General features: G+C 42.6%; 1 pseudogene; it reads right to left on the minus strand.

Annotated features, from left to right (window-relative positions):
* Positions 1–1,204: 1,204 nt before the first annotated feature.
* LOC122444746 lies at positions 1,205–7,585 on the minus strand (annotated as a pseudogene).
* Positions 7,586–20,857: the final 13,272 nt, after the last annotated feature.

The raw sequence follows: 20,857 nt of genomic DNA on the forward strand, positions 1-20,857 counted from the left end.
TATGGTGTTAATTTCATTCTTTTGCATGTAGCTGTCCAGTTTTCCCAGCATCACTTATTGAAGAGTCTGTCTTTGCCCCATTGTATATTCTTGCCTCCTTTGTCAAAAGTAAGGTACCCATAGGTATGTGGGTTTATCTCTGGGCTTTTTATCTACAAGAGGGCTCTTTACCTCAGTGTTCGTGGAGGTTATCATAAATGCATTAAGGAGCCAGTGCTTCCTGGAAAGTCATTTACTGGTACAATCAATCGAGGAGAGACTCCACTGACCCCAGTCTTCAATGATAATGGAGTCAGAAGTTAGGTGTGGCTAAGGAACACTGAAGTGTGTGGGAATGAGGAACGAGGCATGTGAGACGTCAGGAGATTGTCTAGAGCTGTTCTAAACCTGCTTGGTAGGGCTGTGTTTTGTTGTTGTTTTTTTTAGCATTTGTTATTTAATTTTAATTTAATGCTTTAATTGAACAATATTTTTAACACATTTCTTATTTTGATGTTCTGATTCATAATCCTTTGTAACTTTATTTTTTTCAAGAGTAATCATATTTTATTAGCTATAATATTTTTGTAAATTTAAGCCATGATATTCTTAAAAGCAAAAACTAAATACAACAAATAAAGGTATATGAGACCCAGAGGCATCACATCACAGATACAAATGAATATATGCAACTTGACAGTTATAAACTTAACAACAGCCTGTTTGTTGGCCAATGTCTGGCTCAGGTTTCTCTTTTCCCTAACATATCATGGATATTCATTTTGTCTGCAGAGTAACTTTTTCTTTTTTTTTTAAACCTGCTTGGTAGGGCTGTGTTGTTTTAGGAATTTAGAGGGGATATGGTAGTCACTGGGCTTCCCTGATGGCTCCAACCATAAAGAACCTGCTCGCAATGCAGGAGATGCTGGAGACTTGGGTTCGATCCTGGGGTCAGGAAGATCGCCTGGAGGAGGAAATGGCAACCCACTCCAGTATTCTTGCCTGGAGAATCCCATGGACGGAGGAGCCTCGTGGGCTACAGTCCATGGTGTTGCAAAGAGTTGGATACGACTGAAGCGACTGAACATATGCATATGCATGGTAGTCATTGCAGGTAAGTGGTTAAGACTAGGAGGGGCCTGTGTCTGGCTGGCCCTAAGACCGTGAGAAACTTCACGCTATGGTTCGTAGGGAGAAGTGGATATGGATGTCATGCCTTGGTGTTTCAGAGGACGATCACCGTAGTGATGGGGTGGCCATGAAGAGCAGGTAGAGACAGTAGAACAGGGTGTCCATCATGTGGCTTAACTGCACCCACAGGCTGACCAAGTGCTGCTTCTGAGTCTTGTTTTCCTGCTAGGTCCTTGCTGACTGAGGGTACCCATTTAGCTTTCTCTCTGGGACCTGGCATCTTCCCCACAAACTCCATGGGCTCTTTCACACCTACGGCGAGACAGAGACTCAGCTGTGGGCCACCAAGGTCACCTGGGGGATTATGGGGAAGGAGGCAGGAGCAGAAAAGCAGAGGTGATAGAGGAGGAAGCGTGGGCAGTGCTGACTTCCCTCACCAGGCAGGTGGTCAAGGCCTGTGTTTCCCTTCTGGGGCACAGCGGGGCAGCATGTCCTTTGGCTGGTGCAGTGTAGAAGCAGGAAGTGGAGCCAGCGAGGCATGGCCAGGTGGGGCCAGGTGCAGCGGTAGGAGATGAAGATGGTCTCCAGCAGGCTGAGCACCATCAGGGACAGACACAGGGCAAAGTAGACACCAGGAGGGAAGCTGGGCCTGCCTGAGGGCCAGAGGCACCAGCCAGGACTTCATTCCTCTCTTTCAATCCCACCCTGGGAAGCACAGCCTCTTTTGCCCAATATATTTCCCTTCCCTGAGCCAGTTCAGCCAGTCCCTCCCACCCCTCTCTTCTCAAGAGCTGAAGGGGCCATACTGATGAGGGGGGTGACACTGGCGGGGAGTAAGTCTTTAATCATAAGCAGGAGGACATTGTAACCCAGCAGAAGAGTTATCTTGAATGAGGCAAGGTTCTTATTTCCTGCTGTCAGGTAAAAGCTGAGGGTGTCAATGGTGACCAGAAAGCTACTGGACACCAGGAGGTTTAAGATGAAGAGGCTGGGCCTGCACCTGTTGGCCACCTGGTGGAAAGGAGTGTGGAGAATATGACAAATAACTGATGCCAGAGGGCTCAACTCTATATTTGATTATTCATTCTTTGCTGATGTCCAGTTAGGCTGGTCATGGGTCGACCTCTCTGGGTAATAGATGCATTGAGTTGTGCCCTCTTCAGAAGTGCCACCAATTTCATTGTCTAATTTCTCCTTATGTCCCACTTGCTTGGAACACAACTATAGACTTTTGTGGGCAAGTGGGGCCCTTTGGACCATAGGACAGGACCATCCATTTTTATAAAAGTCTCGCTGCTCCTCCTGTCTGCAGAGCAGATGCCTTGGGGATCCTTCTTGAGGGCAGTTAGGATAGAGAGTGGAAGAGGAGCAGGTGCTCAACTCCCTAGAACTATTTTTACATCCTAAAGGGCCTTAGCTTAAGAGGAAAATCAAGAGCAACTCAGAAGTTAAACAGGGGCCCCTGGACTTACATAGGAAATGCTTTGGTCATATAGGTTGCTATCCATCAACATCTTTGGGGTGGCCTTGCTGGTGTTCAGAAACCCCCACTCCCCCTGGGTCTAAGTGACATTTCAAGGTATATCTGCTATCACCCACAACTCCTTGTCTAGGAGCATGCTGTCCACTGCAAGTAGGCCAGGGTAGTTCAGTCCAGTGTCCTCAAGTCTCCTGCCCACAAGATTCAATTCCTCCCCTACTGATCTTCTTCCACAGATTCTCCTCTCTGTCCTTTTAAAGTAGGCATCTAGGTTTTCTCAGAAGTGGGTCATAGGACCAGCAATTCATATACATGTGGGCTGCAGCATTAAGAGGTTTTTTTTTTTTTTTTTTTGGTTGTTAGAGTCAGAGTTATGGGAAGATTAGTTATGACTCAAACATGAGTCAACAATTTTTGGGGGGACTTCCCTAGTGGTCCAGTGGTTAAGAATCTGCCTGCCAGTGCAGGGTACACAAGTTCGATCCCTGGTGTCCCCTGCATTGGCTAAGCGGAACTAAGATCCCACATGCCTTGGGGCAACTAAGCCTGTACCACAACTACTGAAGCCCATGTACCCTGGAGTCCATGCTCTGCAACTAGAGTAGCCACCACTCTGCCACTAGAGAGAGAGCCTACGTGCAGCAATGAAGACCCAGTGCAGCCAAAAATAAATTAATAGAATAAATAAATAAAAAGAATTTTTGGAGTCTTTCCTATTTTTCTTCTCAATTCCCCAATTCTATATGTTGTTTCAGTGGAATAAATCTTGAATAGGTCAGTATTTTTATAATTACATGCATGCCAGTTATAATGATTTATTTATCTGATTCTGCCATAGGACACCTGGTAGCTTCAGTTACATTAATTACTGGTTAAAGTGTATTGGCTGTTAACGTTAACAGGCTTGAGCTAAAAATTATACACGGCAGCATGTCAGGGTCAGGTTAGACTCATTTGGTGAAAGGGCTATCTAAGATAAAGCAGTAGTTTTTGTTTATTTTTTTAAACTTTATTGAGGAATTATAGCAGTAGTTCTTAACCCTGTCTGCACATTAGCATCACCTGGGGAGATAGAAAGAAATCACAGTAGTAGTAGAACCCCATTTGGAACAACTAATTTAGAATTTCTGGGGTAATGCATATTTATTGGTATTTTTAAAAAGCTTCAGTGGGCAGCCAGAGTTGAGAAACACTGATCTAAAACCTTCCTAAATAATATCTGCATCACTGAAATATCTTCCTCTGAACCTTAAATGGCTACCACAACGTGTCTCACTCACCTGTGTAGAGGGAACTGAAGGTGAGCATGAAGTTCTGTTGGTCAAAAGGAAAGTAGGGATGTCTGGGTTATAGGTGCTGATCACCTTCATTGGCCTGTGGTACTATAATTTGACCTTGGCTGCTGACATATGTAGTGAGACCTGGAGGTACCTGATCCACATCCACACTGCTTGTGAGAGGCAGAGAGAGAGGTGCTGTGGGTGCCTTCATCAGCTTTTGTCTCCCTCCCTTCCCAGGTCTTCTCCTACCATGCTCACTGTTGGGGCTATTTCTCTAAGGTCACTCTCTCTTGTTGCTTCTGCTCATAGTGTTTTGTGAGAGTCAACTCATTGAGACTGTGCCCTGATCTGAATCTGCTGGTGTCGCTGTGCCCTGCACTGACCCTTAGTTGCTCTTTTCAGATGGGCTTCATGCTGGCTTTCCCTGACCCAGATATGCACAATTCCATGATGGTGATATCTGGAAGCCACAGGTTCTCAGCTGATACAGTGAGTCTATTGCTGATGCACTCTACTGGGTTCTAGCTAATGAAAAACTTGTCCCACATCTACAGCCAGGGCAGTAGAAGCAGAGGTGAGTGATGGTGGAGCCACTCCAGCCCCTTCCTTTCTTCTTCTCTTTCTTTTTGTCCATACTAAATGGCAGGTGCAGCTTTCCCATACCAGGGATCAAACCCATGTCCCCTGCAGTGGAAGCACAGTCTTAACCACTGGACCACCAGGGAAGTGGTATTTAAACTCTGATCCTCTTATTCCCACTGGGGTCCCTAATGACCACACCCTATCTCCCCTACTTTATTAGCCAAGTATCATTGGCAAAGTACCCCTTAATGGCCTTTTCTCTAGGCAGACATTAAATACAGCCTAAAACCACTTGGACCCAGGGTTGCACCAGTGCTTTGGTCTGCAACCACTTGGCCATTTTCTTGGGTGACCAGTTCTACCTTTCCAAGCTGCCCAGTGAGATTTGTGTCCCCTGGACCAGTTCTGGATGGACTTATTTGGTCCAAGAAAAATTTGTACATTGGGTAGAGGTCTGGAAAACCTTTAAGTCACTCCTCAAATTTAAACTTATAATTGGCAGTGGGAAAGGGGGGAGAGTTGATCTGCTTTACCATAGTAATCCACAGGATTGATGTCAGAAGCTGGAGCTGTGCATCCTGGTAAAGAAATTCCCATCCAGGCTTATTAGTGCAAAAAGATTTGGCCTCTGCCCACTACATATTCTTATAAATATTTACTAATTTATTGGAGCAGGCATCATTTTAGATGCTGATCTGTCTTTTCCTTATTGTCTCCCCTTGTATCTAGGAACAATTCAGGTGTGTTGTTTTTTTTTTTTTTAAAGAAAGTTCTTAATTTTTTTTTTTTTTATTCTTTCAGTTGGAGGATAATTGCTTTACAATATTGTGTTCATTTCTGCCACACATCAACATGACTCTTCCACAGGTATACATATGTCCCCTCCCTCTTGAAACTCCTTCCCACCTCCCACCACATATTGCCCCTCTAGGTTGTCACAGAGCTTTGGGTTTGAGTCCCTGTATCATATAGCATATTCCCACTGGCTATCTGTTTTACACATGGTAATGTATATGTTTCAGTATTACTCTCTCAATTCATCCCTTCCTCTCCTTTCTCCACTGTGTCCAAAAGTCTGTTCTCTATGTCTGCATCTCCTTTGCTGCTCTGCAAATAGTTTCATCAGTACCATCTTTCTAGATTCCATATATATGTGTTAATATATTATATTTGTTTTTCTCTTTCTGACTTATTTCACTCTGTATAATAAGCTCTTGGTTTGTCTGCCTCATTAGAATGGACTCAAATGCATTCCTTTTTATGGCTGAATAATATTCCATTGTATATATGTACAACAACTTCTTTATGCATTCATCTGTTGATGGACGTCTATGTTGCTTCCATCTCCTAGCTATTGTAAATAGAGCTGCAATGAACATCAATTCAGGTTTTAATTGACATAGAGATCACTTCTTTCTGGAACCTTCCAGAAAGGTCAGGACTCAAGAATAAATCCTTCCTAAAAAAATGTCACTGCAGCCTTCTTCTTTGTGTTGCCCCATCCCATAGGAAAACCCTCTAATTGGCCCAGAATCTATTCAGAGTACCTGTTGTTCACCACTAGACCAATACAATGCTGGGCTGAGAGGGCAGAGGATTCTTATCCCCTGTTAGAAGCAACAGAAAGTGGGGACCAGGTCTCACCATTTCCAGGATGGCAGACAGATGAAAGAGATGCTGATGTGAGTGGAAATGCTGATATTGGTAGCTGGACAGAAGACCTTTAAGTCAAACAATGCTTGGAAGGCAGCAGGATCTACCCCATGCTGGTCAAATCCTGAGCAATTGATGGTGAAAATGTTGCCTCTTCCGGTAGCGAGCAGAAACCCTGTGAGAGAGAGCCTCTATTACTAGGATGGGAACCTCTCTGCAGTGAGAGAAAAAAGAGGACTCATGGGGAGGAATGGGTGAGCCCTCCTCCTTGTTGGGCCAAGACTTCTTAAGGCCAAAATCCTTCCTGCCAGGGCCGAGAGGATGGGCTGGTCTGATAGGCAAATGGTGGAGATGGATGTGGTGAGCTGAGTCAGTACCTATTCTCATTCTCATCGTACATCCTCATGCAAAATCTGCCCAAATCTGTATGCAAACTCATCCTTGATGTAATGGCAGCCACTTCAAGAAGGCCTGTGGTGCACCCATCATAAGTCTTTTGGATCTACTTACTAGCACCACCCAGCACTGCCCTTGGACTTGTAGTCAAGGTCACTTATAAATGTGCTCTAATGATTTCTCATCCTCATTTTCAGGGACTTCTGTTTACCTAAGACAGAGTTGATTTATCAAGAAGATAAGAAAGATAAACAACTGCCCTACTTACTAGGTAGATATGGGAAACATGAAGTAGGTATTCTGAATGTGTGGTTATTTTGGTGCTTTAGCTTATTTTGCCCTTCTCAGATTTAGTGATCTCGGATAACTTAGAACTTATTTCCAACACTAGGATCATTAGGCCATATCACTCAGCTCACCACATCACATAGTAAGCCCTATGTGGATCTTTGCTCTTCGCCATAGCCAGGGACCTATTTGGGTACTACCTGAGCAGAATCTTTGCTCCATTTCCTTTTTTTTTTTTTTTTGGTCTTTTTTTCCTGCCTTCTCCTCTCTCTCTCCATCTCTTTCCATAATATTTAAGGTACGTACCCAGACTGGGAATAAATATATCGCCGTGGAGGCAAAGTATCTGCTTTCTTCTACCTCAGATTGATTCCTACCCTCCCTTGGTATTTTACTTTCTCTTTCGGGGCTACTCTTTTCATAGACATCATATCAAAGGAGGTAGGGAGGTTAGGATGAAAGTGTGGTAGAAAGGGCACTGGAGGACAAGAAAAGGCAGATTTGGAAAGCTGGTGAAATGAGATCCCTATGCAGGCAGGAAGTGAGGAGAGCTCTGTGTCCTGAACAGTGGAATGTCTTTCTATCTGTCACCAAAAGGAAATCAAGACATTGACATTATGGAAGAAACACTTAACTTGTTCATTCTAATGTCCTTCACATGCTGGAAGAAAGTTCCTAGATATCCTTCAGAACCACACTCTGGTCTTCTCTGTTCTTGCCCCATCTTACCTTGAAGCAGAAGGCTGACAGTGAGACAGAGGAGGAATCCCCCCACAGTGGGCCACCCTCCTTCCATCCTCTTCTTTTGGACTCTTCTCTGGGGACTTACCAGTAGCCCCCAAACCCTGGAGCTTAAAGGAGCTCTGACCATACCTTGGTTCCTGATTTTAATACTGCTCATGACAGCTGACCACATCCTGGTGAAAGGCTATGGCCAGAGAGGTCACAGCAGAGTGTCCTGCTTTGCCCCTGTCCATGAATGCCTTCCGGGCTCCAGACAGGGAGAAAGCTGGGCCAAGACTAAGGGAAAAGTATCCTGTTTGGCAGCTCTGTGCTGAGATCAATAACAAAATAACTCACTTTAATGAGAAAGTGTGGACTGGCGAAATAAGAATTATTACTTTTCTAAAGCCAGGGAATCTGCAGATTTGGAAAGGTGACAATATTTAGTGATTTGGTTACATATTAATTAAGAATAATTGCAAATACCAAATTATAAATTTTTATTCATAGCTTCATTATCTATTGTTTATATTTTTCCAACATCCCCTAGCTAGATTTCCTCTTTCCAGTCTTTCTGCCTCCCTGATGCGTTCTCCCCCACACTAATGTTTTCTATACAAGTTTTACTCTACGTATTGATTCCATGATAATAGATGTCACAAGACTAAGTTAACAGATCTGTTTTTAACATTTTTGTGTTGTCAATAGTGATATACATTACCATAAGCTAGTAATCTCAGCTACCATCAATATTAATGGCCTGTGTCAATGTTATGTCTTATGTCACATCTCTATAAAAAACAAAATCTAACCAAATGAGTGAATTGGAACATTGTTATATTAAGTATCTTAAGTCACATTTCCAGAAAGACTTGAAAATGTTTTGTTGCAGAAGGGATGAAGAGTCAGATCTAGAATACAAAAGAAACTTTGTTCAGAATGTAAGATCATGACAGCCCAAAATAGAAACCGCTAAGGAAGGCCTGAATGACTTGGGGGCCCAAAGTGGGAAAGTATGGAACTGAAGGCTGCAATGTCTTTTGTTTAAAGTTTGAAATGTCTGTAGTCTTTCAGTTCTACCAGCTCTATAAGTCATTGCTTCCCTTCTTTGGAAGCTTGGCCAAGGGGTTGGGCCATCATGTCATGTAGGACCAAGGTACTACTGTGTCTGTATTTACATGGACACACCTGTGGGGGGCTGGACTCCTGGACTGGCCAAGAGTGAAGGGCTGTCAAGGGACACTTGAGTTCCACAGGTAGGCTACACTCCCAGGCCCTGGATCTAGGAAAGGAGGGTTAACTTCAAGCCTTGCTGCAAATGGCTGAAGATAGTTGATATATACCTTGTTTTTAATAAAGTTGGCTGAAAAATGGGACCTAAGTTCTGATTGGACTCAGAAGTAGACATAGCTGTCAGGAGATAGAGGTGATAGAGGCAGGAGAAATAAAGCACTGAGGCACAGGCTTGCTTCCGACCTAGAGAATCAGTTTCAACTCTGATCTGGAAATCTCAGGGGCTGTTATTGCTCCTGCAGCTGCTGCTGCTGCAGGTGATCATTAACATATTGAGTACTTTATTGTATGCCAGGCATTGTATTCAGTTCAGTTCAGTTCAGTCGTGTCCGACTCTTTGCGACCCCATGAATCGCAGCACAGCAGACCTCCCTGTCCATCACCAACTCCCGGAATTTACTCAACTCATGTCCATCGAGTCAGTGATGCCATCCAGCCATCTCATCCACTGTCGTCCCCTTCTCCTCCTGCCCCCAATCCCTCCCAGCATTAGGGTCTTTTCCAATGAATCAACTCTTCGCATGAGGTGGCCAAAGTATTGGAGTTTCAGCTTCAGCATCAGTCCTTCCAAAGAACACCCAGGACTGATCTCCTTCAGGATGGACTGGTTGGATCTCATTGCAGTCCAAGGGACTCTCAAGAATCTTCTCCAACACCACAGTTCAAAAGCATCAATTTTTCAGCCCTCAGCTTTCTTCACAGTCCAACTCTCACATCCATACATGACCACCGGAAAAACCATAGCCTTGACTAGACGGACCTTTGTTGGCAAAGTAATGTTTCTGCTTTTTAATATGTTATCTATTGCATTGTATTGCTGCTGCTGCTGCTGCTGCTAAGTCGCTTCAGTCGTGTCCAACTCTGTGCGACCCCATGGATGGCAGCCCACCAGGCTCCGCCATCCCTGGGATTCTCCAGGCAAGAACACTGGAGTGGGTTGCCATTTCCTTCTCCAATGTATGAAAGTGAAAAGTGAAAGTGAAGTTGCTCAGTCGTATCTGACTCTTAGCGACCCCATGGACTGCAGCCCACCAGGCTCCTCCGTCCATGGGATTTTCCAGGCAAGAGTACTGGAGTGGGTTGCTATTGCCTTCTCCGATTGTATTGTATTCAGTTCAGTTCAGTTCAGCTGCTCAGTCGTGTCTGACTCTGCGAGCCCATGAATCGCAGCACGCCAGGCCTCCCTGTGCATCAAAAACTCCCGGAATTTACTCAAACTCATGCCCATCTAGTCGGTGATGCCATCCAGCCATCTCATCCTCTGTCGTCCCCTTCTCCTCCTGCCCCCAATCCCTCCCAGCATCAGGGTCTTTTCCAATGAGTCAGCTCTTCGCATGAGGTGGCCAAAGTATTGGAGTTTCACCTTCAGCATCAGTCCTTCCAATGAACACCCAAGACTTATCTCCTTCAGGATGGACTGGTTGGATCTCCTTGCAGTCCAAGGGACTCTCAAGAGTCTTCTCCAACACCACAGTTCAAAAGCATCAATTTTTTGGCACTCAGCTTTCTTCACAGTCCAACTCTCACATCCATACATGACCACTGGAAAAACCATAGCCTTGACCATACGGACCAGATTGCATTGTATTAGGTTGATGCAAATATAATGGTGGTTTTGGACCGTTAATTTTAAATCATTATAACTAGGCTCAAACACATCTTTATTAATCAAGTTAGGAACCATTACAATCAACACATTTTTGCCAATGAGAAATGTTTGTTTATTCCTGTAGAATAAAAATCCATGTTTCTGGATTTGACGAACTCTTGGAAAGCATTTTCTGCCTCCTACTGGCTACGGAAGTGTTTTCCCTGCAAAAAGTTGTCAGATGCTTGAAGATGTGGTAGTTGGTTGGCAAGAGGTCAGGTGAATATGGCAGATGAGGCAAAACTTTGTAGCCCAATTCACTCAACTTTTCAAATGTTGGTTGTGCAACGTGCAGTTGGGCATTATTGTGGAGAACTGGGCCCTTTCTATTGACCAATGCTGGCTGCAGGTGTTACAGTTTTCGGTGCATTTCATTGATTTGCTGAGCATACTTCTCAGATGTAATGGTTTCGCCAGGATTCAGAAAGTTGTAGTGGATCAGACCAGCAGCAGACCACGAAACAGTGACCATGACCCTTTTGTTGGTGCAAGTTTGGCTTTGGGAATTGTTTTGGAGCTTCTTCTCAGTCCAGTCACTGAGTTCATCATTGCCAGTTGTCATGTAAAATGCACTTTTCATCGCATATCACAATCAGATCGAGAAATGGTTCATTGTTGTTACTTACAATAAGAGAAGACAACACTTCAAAATGACAATTGTTTTGATTTTCAGTCAGCTCATGAGACACCTACTTATCGAGTTTTTTACCTTTCCAATTTGCTTCAAACGCCGAATGACCATAGAATGGTCGATGTGGAGTTCTTCGGCAACTTTTGTGTTTCATTTCTTTATGTGTAAGAGGATCAGCTTCGATGTCAGCTTCCAGTGGCCAGTCACTGTGCTCCTCGTCTTCAAGGCTCTGGTCTTCCTTGCAAAACTTCTTGAACCACAACTGCACTATATGTTCGTTAGCAGTTCCTGGGCCAAATGCATTGCTGATGTTGTAAGTTGTCTCTGTTGCTTCACAACCTGTTTTGAACTCAAATAAGAAAATCACTCAAATTTGCTTTTAGTCTAATGTCATTTCCCTAGTCTAAAATAAATATTAAATAAACAGTAAGTAATAAGTCATTAGCAAAGAAACATAAAGTGAGAAATGCACATTAAAATGATGTATAACATAGCCACATATATTTAAGAATGTATTCCAGTATCAAACAGCAAAGTTCAGCAATGCAAAACTGCAATTACTTTTGCGCCAATATGTCTAATTTTATGTCATCCCCCAACATTCCTACAGTGCAGATACTAGATAGGCGTATGTGGAAAAAAAGAAATGGAGCCAAGTAAATAGAGAGATGGCAATGGGATCTTGTATTTTCTGATCATATTTTAGAACATAATAAACACACTTGAGGAAAATATAAATTTTGTTATTAACCACAAGAATTGAACACCTACAATCTATTGATCATCTTTTATAAAGATACCTAAAATTATGAACTAGAGAACATTTTCAAATAAAGCAATAAAAATGATAGTACTTAAAATAACCAGGGTTTCAGGTTTTCTAGTGCTTATGGTTTATAACAAGCCATATAAGAATCACATAGTTTTTCATCATGAACACTGGGTCTCTTCCTACCTTCAGAATTTTTTATGTGTAAAATGTGCTTTTCCCATTGGCCAGTCCTCCATCTCAGACAAATTATTTAAGCACCTGGAATTCCTGTCTAGGAGGCATACTAGCTTAGGTTAGCTCTCAGAGTTCATGGTAGCACGGAGTTCCTTTTTACCAAGGTGGTTCAGATACCCCTTCTGCACATGCCTGCCTCCTCCTTCCCTTCTCCAGTGGACTCTCAGATGCGGGAAGGTAGCCATATTTAAACAGAACTTCAGTAGCTAGATTGTCATTTTCTGAGGCCATTAGAAATAGCTGTCTCCAACATTCTCTGAAATACCCTGGGAAGTCTCTAAGACTCCCATTTTAGCTCTGATACGTGTCTCTCCTAAGCCAAGCTGTGGGCTTTGATGGTCACTCATGACTAGGAGATGGTTTAGAAACTCTTAGCTGAGTCAGGGGTCATTGTGGGAGGGTGAGGACTTCCTCCACTCTCAGCTTTCTCTGGGCATCTTTGGAGTCTCCATTTTGGGTTCAGTATCTTTAGAATTCTTGGGCACTCAGCCATGGCCCCTAAAAAAGAGGCCCTGAATTTGGGTGTTAGCTGCTTCCTTGGACAAGTCTGGGGCCAGTTAGGATTCCTGTTTAGGGTGTAGTCATGGATCTGTTGGAGGATACCATCAACTTAAGGTGTGGGTGTTTCTAGAAATCCTTGCATTTACGTGGGGTTTCCTAAACTTGAGTTGCAGCTTAGCAATGGGCATCCTCACCTGGAAAAGCATTTTTGTCATCCTCTACCTGCCTCTTGTTTTGGAGGATGGCCTCGTGCAGCACAAGCCAACCTTCAGGAGGATAGAATGCCAAGGTGAAGAATCTCTCTGGAAACTGTATGGTACCATCAAAGCCCCCAGGCTTCACACCTAGTGGCGTCACTCCTAGTTTGGCTTTTTCTAAATTATCCTTCACTGTGTAGGCTGTGTAATTTGAAATGCAGAACTGACCATATCTTTCTTATACTTGAAATCTTTCAGTGGCTCCCATTTTCTGTAGCAGTTATGTTAAGATTGCTGAGTCTGAAAATTTGTATTTTCAACAAGTTTCCCAGGTGCTGCTGCAGCTACTCCTCCTGGGAACACACTTAGAAAACTGACCTATAGGATGAAATCTCCCTCCTTAGCATGATGTAAAGAACTCCCTGACTTAGATCCCACCTATCTTTCCATCATGTTGCCTTAGATTTTATGTTACAAAAGACTTGTTCTTATCTTCAATATGTATCAGAATTACTTAATGTGCTTTACCCTTACCACTCTGGCCCTAAATCAGAATCATAGCCCCAAATCAGAGTTGCAGGTGGTAGTGCTCAGGAATTGACATTTTAAACTAGATCCACAACTGATTCTGATGCAGGTGGATTTTGGACTACATAGGGAAAAACACTGCATCCTAAATAGCACCCCACAACTCAGTATGTGATTTTACTCTTCCACATTCCCTTGACCTAAAGTACACCTTCTACTATTGATCTCTGGTTCTACTAATAAACTCTTAAAGATTCAGCTCAATTCAAGCATCCTGTCTTCTGTGAAGCCTGTCTCAATGTCTCTTCCTTTCTCTCTTCTTGTCAGTTAAACACACACATACAGATGCACACACACACATGTGTACATGTGCTCCTGAATACTGTTGTGACTCTTAAACTGGAAACATTTCCTTACATGTATGTCTCTCCTCCTGCTCTGTAACCTCATGGAGAGAAGGAAACATTGTTTTGGTCCCCCAGTATGTAACATGTAGCAGTAAGTAGTCAATAAATGCTTTTTAAATTGAAATTTAGCTGATTTACAATATTATACTAGTTTCAGTTGTACAGCATAGTAATTCAATATTTTGACAGAGTATACTCCATTTAAACATTATAAAATATTGGCTATATTCCCTGTGCTGTGCAGTATATCCTTGTTGCTTGTTTATTTTATACATGATAGTTTGTACTTCTTAATCCCGTACTCCTATCTGGCCCCTCCCCACTTTCCTCTCCCCACTGGCAACTACTAGTGTGTTTTCCATATCTGTGAGTCTGTTTCTGTTTTGTTACATTCATTTTTTTATTTTTTAGATTTCACATGTAAACAATAACATGCAGTATTTGTCTTTGTCTATCTGATGTATTTCACTAAATATAATGCCCTCTAGGTCCATTCATGTTGTTGCATATGGCATAATTTCATTCTTTTTTTTAGCTGAGTAGTATTCCATTACATATATTATTATATGGTATATTATATAGTATTATAGTAGTATTACATCATATATCTATACCTATCTCACATCTTCTTTATTCGTTCCTCTGTTGCTGCACATTTACATTACTTTATGTCTTAGCTATTGCAAGTAACATTGCAGTGAACATTGGGGTTCATGAATAATTTCAAATTAATGTTTTCATTTTCTTCAGATATATACTTGGGAGTGGAATTTCTGGATCATATGGTGGTACTATTCTTAATTTTTTGATGAATCTCCATACTGTCTTCCATAGTGTCTGCACCAATTTACATTCCCACAAACAATGTAGGAGGGTTCCCTTTTCTCCACATCCTCACTAACATTCATTATTTGTAGACTTTTTGGTGATAGGCATTCTGATAGTGTGAGGTGATATTTCATTGTGGTTTTGATTTGCATTTCTCTGATGATTAATGATAAAGGTTTAATATCCAAAATATTTAAACAACTCATACAGTTCAGTTCAGTCACTCAGTTGTGTCTTTGCAACCCCCTGGACTGCAGCACATCAGGCCTCCCTGTCCATCACCAACTCCCGGAGTTTACTCAAACTCCTGTCCATTGAGTTGGTGATGCCATCCAACCGTCTCATCCTCTGTCGTCCCCTTCTCCGCCTGCCTTCAATCTTTCCCAGCATCAGGGTCTTTTCCAATGAGTCAGCTCTTCGCATCAGGTGGCCAAAGTACTGGAGTTTCAGCTTCAGCATCAGTCCTTCCAATGAATATTCAGGCCTGATTTCCTTTAGGATGGACTGGTTGGATCTCCTTGGAGTCCAAGGGACTCTCAAGAGTCTTCTCCAACACCATAGTTCAAAAGCATCAATTCTTCAGCACTTAGCTTTCTTTATAGTCCAACTCTCACACCCATACGTGACTGCTGGAAAAACCATAGCCTTGACTAGATGGACCTTTGTTGACAAAGTAATGTCTCTGTATTTTAATATGCTGTCTAGATTGGTCATAATTTCCTTCCAAGGAGCAAGCATCTTTTAATTTCATGGCTGTAGTCACCATCTGCAGTGGTTTTTGGAGCCCTCCAAAATAAAATCTGCCACAGTTTTCACTGTTTCCCCATCTATTTGCCATGAAGTGATGGGACCGGATGCTATGGTCTTAGTTTTCTGAATGCTGAGCTTTAAGGCAACTTTTTCACTCTCCTCTTTCACTTTCATCAACAGGCTCTTTCGTTCTTCTTCACTTTCTGCCATAAGGGTGGTGTCATCTGCATATCTTAGGTTATTGATATTTCACCCGGCAGTCTTGATTCCAGCTTGTGCTTCATCCAGCCCAGCATTTCTCATGATGTACTCTGCATATAAGTTAAATAAGCAGGGTGACGACGATATACAGCATTGACGTACTCCTTTCCCAATTTGGAACCAGTCTGTTGTTCCATGTCCATTTCTAACTGTTGCTTCTTGACCTGCATACAGATTTCTCAAGAGGCAGGTCAGGTGGTCTGGTATTCCCATCTTGTGAAGAATTTTACACAGTTTGTTGTGATCCTCACAGTCAAAGGCTTTGGCATAGTCAATAAAGCAGAAGTAGATGTTTTTCTGGAACTCTCCTGCTTTTTTGATGATCCAGTGGATGTTGGCAATTTGGTCTCTGGTAACTTTTCTAAAACCAACTTGAACATCTGGAAGTTTATGGTTCACACATTGTTGAAGCCTGGCTTGGAAAATTTTGAGCATTACTTTGCTAGCCTGTGAGATGAATGCAATTGTGTGGTAGTTTGAGCATTCTTTGGCATTGCCTTTCTTAGGGATTGGAATGAAAACTGACCTTTTCCAGTCCTGTGGCCACTGCTGAGTTTTCCAAATTTGCTGGCATAATGAATGCAGCACTTTCACAGCATCATCTTTTAGGATTTGAAATAGCTCAACTGGAATTCTATCACCTCCACTAGCTTTTTCGTAGTGATGCTTCCTAACACCCGCTTGACTTCACATTCCAGGATGTCTGGCTCTAGGTGAATGATCACACCATCATGATTATCTGGGTCATGAGGATCTTTTTTGTACAGTTCTTCTGTGTATTCTTGCCACCTCTTCTTAGTATCTTCTGCTTCTGTTGGGTCCATACCATTTCCGTCCTTTATTGAGCCCATCTTTGCATGAAATGTTCCCTTGGTATCTCTAATTTTCTTGACAATATCTCTAGTCTTTCCCATTCTATTGTTTTCCTCTATTTCTTTGCACTGATCACTGAGGAAGGCTTTCTTATCTCTCCTTGCTATTCTTTGGAACTCAGAATTCAAATGGGTTTATCAACTCATACAACTCAATATCAAAAAAAACAAACAACCTGATTTAAAAATGGACAGAAGACCTGAATAGACATTTTTCCAAGGAAGATGTACAGATGGCTAATAGGCATGAAAAGATATTCAATAAATGTGAGTTAACTATCTGGCCTGTCAGTGCCCAGTGAATGAGGACGGAGACACAGGCACCTTTGGCAGATGTAAGAAAGGTGTTTGGGATCCTCATGAGAGTCCTGAGGCCATATCAGAGAAGTTACCTACTGTTCCCATGATGTGGCTTGTCAGGAAGCATTTAACAAAAGGCTTTCTGTGTGCTGTTTTGGATCTGTCAGGAACCCTCTGGCCCTTATTGATTCCTGAACATTCAGGAATTAAGAGGAGAGGCACGCCTTGCCTGGGGCTGAGGAATCCAGGCATTTCTCATTACAGTGATAAGTACCCTCTTCCTTATTATGAGCCAAATGGTAAAAGATGATTGTTTGCACCTCTCTCTCTTTGATAGGGATCATCTTATGTTTTGTAAGTCTGGAATTTTAATCTTTATCTTTGCTGAGAATTACTACAGTATATTGCCCATGCCATGTTGATTAAAACACCTTTGCTCTATCAGAGCTTTGGTCCCCGTGTCTTTCTTTCTTTCCTTCTTTCTTTCTATTCCTTCTCTCTTTCGCTCTCTCTATTTCTGGCTAATTCCTTGAAGCGCGGAGGCCCACTGAGCTCACTTTCTTGCCCGGGCTTCTAAGACCCTCTCGAGACGGCGCACTGTGCCTTCACCCACTCGAGAGGGCGCCTGGTGCCCACGTGCAGCAGCGCGAGCCCTAAGAACAGGGCTCTATTGGCTTTCCGTGTAAACCAGGGGATATCAGCCTCTTTCTCTCTCTTACTCTCGGAACCACCAGGTTCCGGTCCATTAAAGGACCAACAAGCGCTCTCTCTTACTTTCTTATTGTCAACTCCGGACCACCAGGTTCCAGTCCATTAAAGGACCAACAGTGGCTGAGGAGGGAGCCTCCACCTTGGGTGCAGTTTGGTGGAGCTGGGGGTTGGCATAACACCCTGGAGAAGGGAATCGCAGCAGTCTGCAGCAGGTAGGCTCCAGCGGGCTGGAGCCAGGGCCTGGCCTTTTATTTCTGACTGCCCCCTTTAAGTTTCTAATGATAGCCACACTCAGAATGGCCTAGCTGGAGCTACCATTTATTGAGTTTGTGCTACGTGCCTTATAATGTGTTATGTACTTTACTTAGTGTTCATATCCTCACAACTGCTTTGAGAGTTTAGCACTATTGCTCCCAATTTTACAGATTAAAAAACTGAAATACAGAGAGGTAAAAAAATCTAAATCTTGCTCAGTGCCCATCTAAGTGAAAATCAGTGGAATCCAGATTCAAACCCAGATCAGTCTTGTTCCATTGTTCTTTCCTTATTCTTTTCGTTACTCCATAGCTGGGAAGTCTCGTAGACTAGATTATTAGGCCCCTTGGTTTTCACATATGAAATCACTTGGCCTAGACAATGTTTGGCTCCAAAGGCAAACAGTAGGGACAGGAGCTGTCATTTTGCAAGTCATATACCAACACCTTTGTTAGTCATTCAATCATGTCCAACTCTTTGTGACACCATGGACTGTAGCTCACCAGGCTCCTCTGTCCATGGAATTCTCCAGGCAAAAATACTGGAGTGACTAGCCATTTCCTTCTCCAGGGTATCTTCCCAACCCAGGGAATGAACGTGGGTCTCCTACATTACAGGCAGATTCTTTACTGTCTGTGACACCAGGGAAGCCCTACCAGCATCTTTAACCTTAGCATATTCTAAGGGGGATCATGCTGCATGGCCCTCTGATGGCCCCATTCATCTGGGACCCTGAGAGACCAGAGTTGAGATTATAACTATAACCTGGAAAGAGCAGAATTATCAGGTGGGAGGGGGAGTGTGGGCCATAGTTTTGCAGCCCTAATGGATGGTAATCACATACAGAGGCCATTGGCCAGGGCTAAGGATCCAGGAGTATGGAGGCAAAACATCCAAACTGCAGGGTGAGTCACTAGCTGAAGTCAGGTTGGCTATGATGCCTGGAACAGAAAAAGGGAGGGTTCTGGGACTCCTCAGAGGCAACTGGGAAAAGAGCCCAGGAAGACTACTCACCTGTGGCTGCCACTTTACAGGCCTGAACTCTCTTGAAATGTGATAACCCATATTTATCACTTCATATTTCTCCACTTCATTTTTCTCATCTGAAAAATGAGGGAAGTTGTGCTTGAAAGTCTACAATTCTTTTTGTCTAATGTCTCCTACCTTGACGTTGATTTTGCACTCTAGGTGTCAGTCTGCATGATGAAAGGATGCACTCTAGTATCACATTAGACTTTCTAGCTTCTATAAGCCTATACATGCTTTTTTTAAATCCATATTTAAAAAATAATTTAATCTGTTATTGGCTCCGTTTCACAAATGAAGACATTTAAACTTGGAAGACTAAGCCACTTGTGCACGTAATGAAATCAGATTAGAACCCTGGGCTGCCGGATTCCAAAGTCTCTATGCTATATTATCTTTTCCCCTACTATATAGAAGAGCCAGTGCCAATGAATGATCAAATAAGAGAGTTTATCAAAGGGAGAATCACAAATTGGAGAGGAGGGGAAGGATAGGCTTGAAATGAAGTATGTGACCTCATATCCTAGAATGGGTCTTTAGGAAGAAGAGAGAGAGAGGCAAAGACAGTAATGAGATAATACACTTGAATGTTGGGTTAATATGGAACCAAAAAAATTTGGAAAACATGTTGAAATACTGCTTATAATGGTTTAGAGAAAAAGAAAGTGAAAAAAAAAATATGTGCATGACCCACAAGGTAGCAGATGTGTGGACAGGTGAGGAGTTGTTGGCAGAAATAGGCCTTCAGATGCAAGGTGGCCCAGGCAGGACCAGTTGCCTGTCAGCAGGTTTTCCTATAGAGGTCATAAACTATCTTTCAAAGCCTTTCAGAGTTGCCCATAACAAGAGGAAAGTCATTAAGCCAAAGTGTGCTTATCATATGATTCTGTTATTGATGGTACAGAGAAACAGCTACCACATTTGTTAATGTTCTGGGAGCTCTGTGATCTCAAAGGTTCTGTCTGATTATCCATTGTGTGTTAAAATCATGTGTTCAGATTTTGATTTTGAAAAAAATAAAATCACTATAATTACATCATACCTTCTCTTACTGAAAGGAGATATAACATCTTAATCCATATGTCAAAAAAGATAAAAGGCATATTTTCTATTCAAATGGAACATAAAGTTATATAAGGAAAAAAATGTGAAGAAAATAAGTAGAGGAATATGTACCATGAAGATAGGTGGAAAAAACAAAATGATACAAGTGGATCTGACGTAATTTCTGAATCTCTTGAAATCTGGGTAAGTGAGCTACTCTACAAAGTCAAGTATGAGTCTCCAGGTGAGGTGACTGTCTCAGGATAGGGCACAAGAGTGGAACATCCCAAAGTATCTGGTAATAGACATCAGCAGCAAAAAGCTAAATCTGTAGAGAATACAAAGGGAAGAGGGATTGCCCAGATCAGATTTGGGGAAATATGTGCTCCAGAAAGCAGCGGAGGAAGTACAGATAGTGAACGGAGGTGTTATGTGAGTGGGGGAGGGAGGGGTAAGGAGTCGAAAAGACTGAGGGAGGGAGTAAAAGGAAATTGAAAAGCAAGTTTGTCTTAGGGACCCTTATCAGGGACTTCCTCTTCCTGGTTTTTAAAAATATTTATTTTATTCATTATTTATTTGGCTGCACTGGGTCTTTATTGAGGCACGTGGGATCTTTCAGTTGCATCATGTGAGTTCTTAGTCACTGGACCACAGGGAAGCCCCGCTTTTCCTATTTTAATTCTCCTACAGTGTTAGCTGATGAAGACTTTCAGTTGGTTGAAGTCTCAACACGAGACTCTTAGAGAACCTGTCTAGTTTCATCAGTCTGGAGGGCTGTGTGACAGAGGCTCAGTCCCAGGTCTCTAGCTAGCTGCCTCTGTTGACACTGCAGCTCTGTCACCTGCCTATTCATGGGAACTTGGGAGATAGTGGCCATTACTGCACTTCTCTGTACTTTGTCTTCTCATTTATCTTATCTCATTTATTTAAATATATAAAATGGGGATAGTAATATAAAACTAGGTTTTAGTTTTAAAACCTAAAGAGTTTTGAAAACCAAATTATTTTTTATAAATCATTTGGTGGCAAAAGCTGACCTGAACTGATGTGGGGCTGTTCTTAATTTCATTTTTGCTACCAAGTGTGA

The sequence above is a fragment of the Cervus canadensis genome, chromosome 7 (assembly GCF_019320065.1).
Source record: "Cervus canadensis isolate Bull #8, Minnesota chromosome 7, ASM1932006v1, whole genome shotgun sequence".
Lineage (NCBI taxonomy): Eukaryota > Metazoa > Chordata > Mammalia > Artiodactyla > Cervidae > Cervus > Cervus canadensis.